General features: G+C 37.9%; 1 protein-coding gene across 1 annotated transcript in view; it reads right to left on the bottom strand.

Moving 5' to 3' along the window:
* Window positions 1-10,885, bottom strand: part of KHDRBS2 (KH RNA binding domain containing, signal transduction associated 2) — a 699,319-nt gene that overhangs the window by 279,873 nt on the left and 408,561 nt on the right. The window lies entirely within an intron of this gene.

Here is a 10,885-nt window from a genome sequence, read left to right on the forward strand (position 1 = left end):
ACCAGAGGGACAAGACCCAGCTCCACTCACCAGTGGGCAGGTACAAGTGAGTGGAGGAAGGAAGGAAGCCTTCACAAGCATCTAGACCAGCCTCACCCACCAGGGGCGGATAGCAGAAGCAAGAGAAACTAGAGCCCTGCATCCTGTGGAACAGAGACCATGAACACAGGCAAAATGAGACAGCAGAGAAATATGTTCCAGACGAAGGAACAAAATAAAACCCCAGAAGAACAACTAAATGAAATGGAGATAGGCAATTACCTGAAAAATAATTCAGAGTAATGAAAGCAAAGATGACCCAAGATCTTGGAAAAAGAATGGTGGCACAGACTGAGAAGATGAAGAAATGTTTAAAAAAGACCTAGAGGATATAAAGAACAAACAGTGTTGAAGAATACAATAACTGGGACTTCCCTGGTGGTGCAGTGGTTAAGAATCCGCCTGTAAATGCAGGGGACGTGGGTTCAAGCCCTGGTCCAGGAAGATCCCACATGCCATGGAGCAACTAAGTATGTGTGCCACAACTACTGAGCCTACATTCTAGAGCCTGCATGCCACCACTACTGAAACTCACATGCCTAGAGTCCACGCTCCACAACAAGAGAAGCCACTGCAATGAGAAGCCCACGTGCCGCAATGAAGAGTAACCCCCACTTGCCGCAACTAGAGAAAGCCCACATGCAGCAGTGAAGACCCAATGCAGCCAAAGATAAATAAATAAATAAACATTTTAAAAAAACAATACAATAACTGAAATGAAATATACACTAGAAGGAATCAGTAGCAGAATAAATGAGGCAGAAGAGCGGATAAGTGACTTGGAAGACAGAATGGTGGAATTCACTGCTGCAGAACAGAATAAAGAAAAAAGAATGAAAAGAAATGGAGACAGCCTAAGAGACCTCTGGGACAACATTAAATGCAACAACACTTGCATTATAGGGGTCCCAGAAGGAGAAGAGAGAGAAAAAAGACCTGAGAAAATATTTGAAGAGATTATAGTCAAAAACTTCCCTAACATGGGAAAGGAAATAGTCAATCAGGTCCGGGAAGCGCAGAGAGTCCCATACAGGATAAACACAAGGAGGAACACACCAAGACACATATTAATCAAATTGACAAAAATTAAAGACAAAGAGAAAATATTAAAAGCAACAAGGGAAAAGTAATAAATAACATACAAGGGTTATCAGCTGATTGTTCAGCAGAAACTCTGCAGGCCAGAGAGGAGTGGCATGATATATTTAAAGTGATGAAAGGGAAAAACCTACAACCAAGAATACTCGACCCAGCCAGGCTTTTGTTCAGATTTGATGGAGAAATCAAAAGCTTTACAATGAACAAAAGTTAAGAGAATTCAGCACCACCAAACAAGCTTTACAACAAATCCTAAAGGAAATTCTCTAAGCTGAAAAGAAAAGGCCACAACTAGAATCAAGAAAATTATGAATAGGAAAACTCACCAGTAAAGGCAAATATAAAGTAAAGGTAGGAAATCAACCATACACAAATATGATATCAAAACCAGCAATAGTGAGAAGAGGAGAGTACAAATTCAGGATATTGGAAATCATTGGAAATCAAGAGACCAGCAACTTATAACAATTTTGTAAAGCAATCTTTTATATATACTGTTATATAAAAACCTTATGGAAACTGCAAACCAAAAAACTACAATAGATACACACAGAAAAAAAGAAAAAAGGCAACCTAAACACAACACTAAAGATAGTCATCAAATCACAAGAGAAGAGAACAAAAGAGGAAGGAAAGAAAAAAGACGCATAAAAACAAATTCAAAACAATTAAGTAAGTGGAAATAGGAACATACATATTGATAATTACCTTAAATGTAAATGGATTAAATGCTCCCACCAAAAGACACAAGCTGGCTGAATGGATACAAAAACAAGACCCATATATATGCTGTCTACAAGAGACCCACTACAGATCTAGGGACACATACAGACTGAAAGTGAAGGAATGGAAAAGAGCTATTCCATGCAAGTGGAAATCAAAAGAAAGCTGCAGTAGCAATGCTCATATCAGACAAAATAGACTTTAAAATAAAGACTGTTACAAGAGACAAAAATGAACACTAAATAATGATCAAGGGATCAATCCAAGAAGAAGATATAACAAGTGTAAATATATATGCACCCAGCATAGGAACACCTCAATATATAAGGCGAATGCTAACAGCCATAAAAGGAGAAACTGGCAGTAACACAATAATAGTGGGAGACTTTAACACCCCACTTACATCAATGGACAGATCATCCAGACAGAAAATCAATAAGGAAACAGAGGTCTTAAATGACACATTAGATCGGATGGACTTAATTGTTATTTATAGAACATTCATTCAAAAGCAGCAGAATACACATTCTTCTAGAGTGCACATGGAACATTCTCCAGGATAGATCACATGCTGGGTCACAAAGCAAGCCTTTTAAAATTTAAGACAACTGAAATCGTATCAATCATCTTTTCTGACAACAGCACTATGATTTTAGAAAGCAACTACAGGAATTAAACTTTATGAAGCACAAACACGTGGAGGCTAAACAATATGCTACTAAATAACCAATGGATCACATAAGAAATCAAAGAGGATATTTAAAAATACCTAGAGACAAGTGATAACAAAAACAAGTTGATACGAAACCTATGAGACACAGCAAAAGCAGTTCTAAGAGGGAAGTTTATAGCAATACAAGCTTACCTTAGGAAACAAGATAAATTTCAAGTAAATAACCTAACCTTACACCTAAAGCAACTAGAGAAAGAAGAACAAGCAAAACCCATAGTTAGTAGAAGGAAAGAAATCGTAAAGATCTGATCAGATATAAAAGAAGTAGAGATGAAGAAAACAGTAGAAAAGATCAATGAAATTAAAAGTGGGTTCTTTGAAAAGATAAACAAAATTGATAAACCTTTAGCCAAAGCCAGCACGAAAAAAAGGGAGAGGGCTAAAATCAATAAAATTAGAAATAAAACCAATCCAAAAACGGGCAGAAGACCTAAATAGACATTTCTCCAAAGAAGACATACAGATGGCCAAGAAACACATGAAAAGCTGCTCAACATTACTAATTATTAGAGAAATGCAAATCAAAACTACAATGAGGCATCACCTCACACCAGTTAGAATGGGCATCATCAGAAAATCTAAAAAACAACAAATGCTGGAGAGGGTGTGGAGAAAAGGGAACCCTCTTGCACTGTTGGTGGGAATGTAAATTGATACAGCCACTATGGAGAACAGTATGGAGGTTCCTTAAAAAACTAAAAATAGAACTACCATACTCCCCAGCAATCTCACTACTGGGCATATACCCAGAGAAAACCGTAATTCAAAAAGACACATGCACCCCAGTGTTCATTGCAGCACTATTTACAATAGCCAGATCATGGAAGCAACATAAATGCCCATCGACAGATGAATGGATAAAGAAGTTGTGGTACATACATACAATGGAATATTACTCAGCCATAAAAAGGAATGAAATTGAGTCATTTGTTGAGACGTGGATGGATCTAAGGACTGTCATACAGAGTGAAGTAAGTCAGAAAGAGAAAAACAAATACCGTATATTAACGCATGTATGTGGAACCTAGAAAAATGGTACAGATGAACCGGTTTGCAGGGCAGAAGTTGAGACACAGGTGTAGGGAACAAACGTATGGACACCAAGGGGGGAAAACCATGGTGGTTTGGGGATGGTGGTGTGCTGAATTGGGCAATTGGGACTGACATGTATACACTGATGTGTATAAAATTGATGACTAATAAGAACCTGCAGTATAAAAAAACAAACAAACAAAAACTAATACTAAACTTTCTTTGGGTTATTTGTATGGAAATATGTTAATATAAATGTTTCAGACATTACATGAAATTTCTAAAAATCTTATATGTTCTGGTATAATGTTATAAGTCATAAATCTATTTATTACTTTAAAATGTATATCTCAGAAATAACTAAATTTCCTTGTCAATTGCATTATTATGAACTTTCATCAAATCTTTAACCGTGGTCATTTTTAAGTCTTTTGTCATTTACAGACAGTTCTGGGTGTACTCTGATGCTTTTGCAAAAATGTTCCTGTGAAAGGGTTTCATCTTCAAGGAATTCATGGAAAAGACTCTGACAAGTACAGGTTTCTGGTAACTGACTATACTGCTGAACTGAATGAATAAGCATTTTCAGAACTCTAATGGAAAACTGATGAATTCATAAAAGTGCTAACAAAAGATCAAGATGAAAAAAAAATTAATTACATGGGACTGAGTGAACTGATGAGGATGATTATAATTTTTGTGACTTTCTGTTTGAATAAAAAAAAAATCCCACAAGGGCTCAGAGGCAAAAAATATACAAATCAATTTTCACTGCAAAGTAAAGGAGCTGTTACAGTGGAGGATTACTGGACTGAATGTCAATATTATGACATCGTATGAGTGTGTTTCATGTTTGGTAATTGCAATCATTGTTGCTTTTGTTGTGGTCATCCATTTACAATGCTTGGTGTCAGTTTATTTATCTCTTGTAAAAATAAAATACAGTGTGCGTGTGTGAAAAAAAATAATAAAAAAAAAAATGATTCCCAAAAAGTTGCACTTCGTGTAACTACCGAATTTCAGACAACAAGCTAGAATCCATCTTCTAACTCAGATAAAAGTTCTGGAAATATATATACATATATGAACTTATTTATATGTATATAAATAGGTGGTTGAGGGAGTATCTAACAATACTTACAAAAACAAATCTATCCTGTTACTGGATTTGCTTCAAAATAATGTGAAGGAAGAAGGATATAGATGAAAATAAGAGTGGCCAAATAGCTGGAAGATATTATGACCAGGTGATAAATACAATGGGGTAAGTTTTATTATATGCTCTTATTTTGATGTATGTTTGAAGTATCCCATAATAAAAATTTAAAAACAAACAAACAAAAAAGAAGTTACAACTGACACCACAGAAATATGAAGGATCATGAGACTACTACAAGCAACTGTATGCCAATAAAATGGACAACCTAGAAGAAATGGACCAATTCTTAGAAAGTTACAATTTCCCAAGACTGAACTAGGAAGAAATAGATAATGTGAACAGATGAATCACCAGTACTGAAATTGAAACTGTGATTTAAAAACTCCCAACAAACAAAAGTCCAGGACCAGGTGACTTCACAGGCGAATTCTATCAAACATTTAGAGAAGAGTTAACATCTATCCTTCTGTAACTGTTCCAAAAAATCACAGAGGAAGAAACATTCCCAAACTCATTCTATGAGGCCACAATCAACCTGATACCAAAACCATACAAAGGTACCACAAAAAAGAAATTTACAGACCAATAGCAAAAATCCTCAACAAAATACTAGCAAACCAAATCTAACAATACATTAAAAAGATGATACATCATGATCAAGAAGGATTTATCTCAGGGATGCAAGGATTTTTCAATAACCGCAAATCAATCAGTGTGATACACCACATCAACAAACGGAAAAATAAAAAACATATGATCATCTCAATAGAGGCACAAAAGGCTTTTGATAAAATTCAACACCCATTTATAATAAAAACTCGAGAAAGAAGACATAAGGGTATCCTACATCAACATAATAAAGGCCATATATGACAAACTTACAGCTAACATCATGCTCAATGGTGGAAAGCTGGAAGCATTTCCTCTAAGATCAAGTACAAGACAAGGATGTCCACTCTTACCACTTTTATTCAACATAGTTTTGGAAGTCCTAGCCCTGCCAATCAGAGAAGAAAAAGAAATAAAGGGAATCCATATTGGAAAAGAAGAAGTAAAACTGTCACTGTTTGCAGATGACATGATACAATACATTAGAAAATCCTAAAGATACCACCAGAAAATGAAAGCTCATCAATGAATTTGGTAAAGTTGCAGGATACAAAATTAATACACAGAAATCTGTTGCATTTCTATACACTAACAATGAAAGATCAGAAAGAGAAATTAATGAAACAATCCCATTCATCATTGCATCAAAAAGAATAAAATACCTAGGAATAAAATTACTTAAGGAGGCAAAAGACCTTTATTCTGAAAACTATAAATGCTAATGAAAGAAATCAAAGATGACAGAAACAGGTGGAAAGATATACTATATTCCTGGATTGGAAGAATCAATATTGTCCAAATGACCATGCTACCTAAGGCAGTCTACATATTCAATGCAATCCCCAACAAATTACCAATGGCAATATTGTTGATTTAGAAAAAAAATCTTAAAATTTGTATGGAAACTCAAAAGACCCTGAATAGCTAAAGCAATCTTGAGAAAGAAAAACAGAGCTGGAGGAATCAGGCTCCCTGACTTCAGATATAATACAAAGCTACAGTCATCAAAATAGTATGGGTCAAGATGGTGGAGTGGAGGACACAGAGCTTGTGTCTCCCCACCATTAGGGCACCTACCAGACGCTGGTGGGGAACCTTGACACCCAAGGAGACAGGAGGAACCCCAGAGCAACTGGGTAGGACATAGGGGGTAGTTAGGGGAGAGGAGAAGTGGAGGTCGGATGGGACCAGTGCCTCTGAGGGATGGCTGGGAGAGGGGACATTTTCCCATGCCTAGAGGGACACCCTGGGGCTCAGAGGATCGGAAGGAGAACAGCTAGCATTTCCCCTGCCCAATCAGGCCCCGGAAAGCCTGCTGGGATACCAGGCCGGGTCCTCCACCTTCCAGGACCCCCTCCAGCCGCATTTGCCCTAGAGGTGTAAGAGGGGGGAAGAAGAGGAGAGGCTAATGGGGAGGGGCCCTCTGGGATTGGAGGATCAGGGAGAACACAACTAGCATTTCCCCTGCCCACTTGGGTCCTGGGGATCTTGCTGGGCTCCCATGCTGGGTCCTCTGACCTCTGAGGACCCCTCCAGCCACTTAGGACCTAGGGGCATAGGAGGGAGGGAGGAGGGAGGAAGAGGGGCAGAGGTGAATGGACAGGGACCCTCCAGGACTGGAGGATCAGGGGAAGCACAGCTGGCATTTCCCCCACCCACTTGGGCCCCAGGAAGCCTGCTGGGCTCCCAGGTTGGGTCCTCCACCCTCCAAGGCCCCCTCCAGCTGCGTTGGTCCTGAGGGCGTGGGGGGTGGGGAGAAGAAGAGAGGCAGATGGGGAGGGTCCCTATAAGACCAGAAGATCAGGGGAGGTAAGGCTGGCATTTCCCCCACCCACTTGGACTCTAAGAAGCCTGCTGGGTTTCTGGGCCTTGTGCCTCACCTTCCGGAGCCCCCTCTGTCTGTGTGGGTCCTAGGTGAGTAGGAGGAGGGAAGCAGGGGGAGAAGAGGAGAGGTGAATGGGGAGGGACCCTCCAGAACTGGAGGATCTGGGGAAACATGCCTAGCATTTCCCCCACCCACTCAGTCCCAGGGAGCCTGCTGGGGTCCTGAGCCTGTCCTCTGCCCTTCAAGGCCAGAGGCACCCTGGGCCACTCTGGCCATGCTGAGACTAAGCCCTGCACCCCACCCTCCCAAGGTCCTTTTCCATCCACATGGGTCCTAAGCCTAGACCCTGCCCACCACTTAAACCCCACCCTGCCTCAGCCCTGCTCCCCACTGCCAAGGCCTTTTCCAGCTTTTTGTTTTGTTTTGTTTTGTTTTCTCATTTTTGCTACTGTGGTTCTGTTTTAACTTCCAATTCTTCCAGTTGTTGTTTCATCTGTATTTTTATTTTTTCTAACATAGCTGTTAGTTTTCTAATCTTATTTTATTTTTTACTCTTTGTTATTGTTCTGCTCCTTTATTTCTTTTTTTTTTTTTTATTGCCACTGTGTGTGGCTTGTGGGATCTTGGTTTGTGAACCAGGGGTTGGGCCAGAGCTCCTGTGGTGGGAGTTCTGAGTCTGAAGCACTGGATTAACAGAGAAACTCAGACCCCAGGGAATATTCATTGGAGTGAGGTTTCCTGGAGGTTCTCACCTCAACACCAAGACCCAGCTCTACACAACAGCCTACAAACTCCAGTGCTGGAAGCCTCAGGCCAAACAACTAGTAACACAGGAACACAACCTCACCATCAAAAAAAAAAAAAAATGAGATGACAAAAAATATGTTACAGATGAAGGAGCAAGGAAAAAACCTACAAGACCAAATAAATGAAGAAGAAATAGGCAACCTATCTGAAAAAGAATTCAGAGTAATGATAGTAAAGATGATCCAGAATCTCAGAAATAGAATAGAGGCATGGATTAAGAAAATACAAGAAATGTTTAACAAAGATCTAGAAGACCTAAAGAACAAACAAACGGAGATGAACAACACAATAACTGAAATGAAAAATACACTAGAAGAAATCAATAAGAGAATAACTGAGGCAGAAGAACGAATAAGTGAGCTGGAAGACAAAATGGTGGAAATACCTGTCAAGGAACATAATAAAAAAAAAAAATGAAAAGAGTTGAAGACAATCTCAGAGACCTCTGGGACAACACTAAATGCACCAACATTTGAATTATAGGGGTCCCAGAAAAAGAAGAGAAAAAGAAATATTCTGAAAAAATATTCAAAGAGATTATAGTTGAAAACTTTCTTAACATGGGAAAGGAAATAGCCACCCAAGTCCAGGAAGTGCAGAGAGTCCCCAGGATAAACCCTAGGAGAAACACACCAAGATACATATTAATCAAACTAACAAAAATTAAGTTTAAAGAAAAAATATTAAAAGCAGCAAGGGAAAAGCAAAAAATAACATACAAAAGAATCTCTAAAAGGTTATCAGCTGATTTTTCAGAAGAAACTGCAGGCCAGTAGGGAGCAGCAGGATATATTAAAAGTGATGAAAGAGGAAAAACCTACAACCAAGATTACTCTACCCAACAAGGATCTAATTCAGATTCAACAGAGAAATCAAAAGCTTTACAGACAAGCAAAAGCTAAGAGAATTCAGCACCAACAAACCAGCTTTACAACAAATGCTGAAGGAACTTGTCTAGGCTGGAAACACAAGAGAAGGAAAAGACCAATGAAAACAAACTCAAAACAATTAAGAAAATGCTAATAGGAACATACATACCAATAATTACCTTAAATGTAAATGGATTAAATGCTCCAACCCAAAGACACAGACTGGCTGAATGGATACAAAAACAAGACTCATATATATGTTGTCTACAAGAGACCCACTTCAGACCTACAGACTGAAAGTGAAGGGATAGAAAAAGATATTCCATGCAAAAGGAAATCAAAAGAAAGCTGGAGTAGCAATACTCATATCAGATAAAATAGACTTTGAAATAAAGAATGTTACAAGAGATAAGGAAGGACACTACATAATGATGCAGGGATCAACCTAAGAAGAAGATATAACAATTGTAAATATTTATGCACCTAGCATAGGAGCAGCTCAATACATGAGGCAAATGCTAACAACCATGAAAGGGGAAATCAACAGTAACACAATAATAGTAGGGGGTTTAACACCCCACTTACAGTAATGGACAGATCATCCAAACAGAAAATAAATAGGGAAAAATAAGCTTTAAATGACACAATAGAGCAAACAGATTTAATTGATACTTATAGGGCATTCCACCTGAAAGTGGTGGAATACACTTTCTTCTCAAGTGCACATGGAACATTCTCCAGGATAGATCACATCTTGGGTCACAAATCAAGCCTCAGAAAATTTAAGAAAATTGAATTTTTATCAAGAATCTTTTCTGATCAGAACGCTATGAGATTAGAAATCAATAACAGGAAAAAAACTGTAAAAAACACAAATACATGGAGGCTAAACAGTGTGCTACTAAATAACCAAGAGATCACTTAAGATATCAAAGAAGAAATTTTTAAAATACATGGAAACACTTGACAGTGAAAACCCAATGATCAAAAACATATGGGACACAGCAAAAGTAGTTCTAAGAGGGAAGTTTATAGCAATTCAATCTCACTTCAAGAAACAAGAAAAATCTCAAAAAAACAATCTAAATTTATGCCTAAAGCAACTAGAGAAAGAAAAACAAAGAAAACCCAAACTCAGTTAAAGGAAAGGAATCATAAAGATCAGAGCAGAAGTAAATGAAATAGAAGCAAAGAAAACAATAGCAAAGATCAATAAAACTAAAAGTTGGTTCTTTGAGAAGATAAACAAAATTTATAAACCTTTAGCCAGACTTATCAAGAAAAAAAGGGAGAGGATGTAAATCAATAAAATTAGAAATGAAAAAGGAGAAATCACAACTGACACAGCAGAAATACAAATGATTTTAAGAGACTAGTACAAACTACTATCTGCCAGTAAAATGGACAACCACGAAGAAACAGACAAATTCTTGGGAAGGTACAATTTTCCAAGACTGAACCAGGAAGAATTAGAAAATATAAATGGAACTATCACAAGTAATGAAATTGAAACTCTAATTTAAAATCTTCCAACAAACGAAAGTCCAGGACCAGATGGCTTCACAGGAGAATTCTAACAACCATTTAGAGAAGAGCTAACACCTGTCCTTCTCAAACCCTTCCATAAAATAGCAGAGGGAGGAACACTCCCAAATTCATTCTATGAGGCCACCATCACCCTGATACCAAAAGCAGCCAAAGATACCACAAAGAAAAGAAAATTACAGACCAATATCACTGATGAACATAGATGCAAAAATTCTCAACAAAATACTAGCAAACAAAATCCAATAACACATTAAAAGGATCATACACCATGATCAAGTGGGATTTATACCAGGAATGCAAGGAATCTTCAATATACACAAATCAATCAATATGATACACCATATTAACAAATTAAGCAATGAAAACCATATGATCATCTCAATAGATGCAGAAAAAGCTTTTTACAAAATTCAACAGCCATTTAATAAAATCACTCCAGAAAA

Source organism: Balaenoptera borealis (genome assembly GCF_965194805.1).
Source record: "Balaenoptera borealis genome assembly, chromosome: 12".
NCBI classification, from domain to species: domain Eukaryota; kingdom Metazoa; phylum Chordata; class Mammalia; order Artiodactyla; family Balaenopteridae; genus Balaenoptera; species Balaenoptera borealis.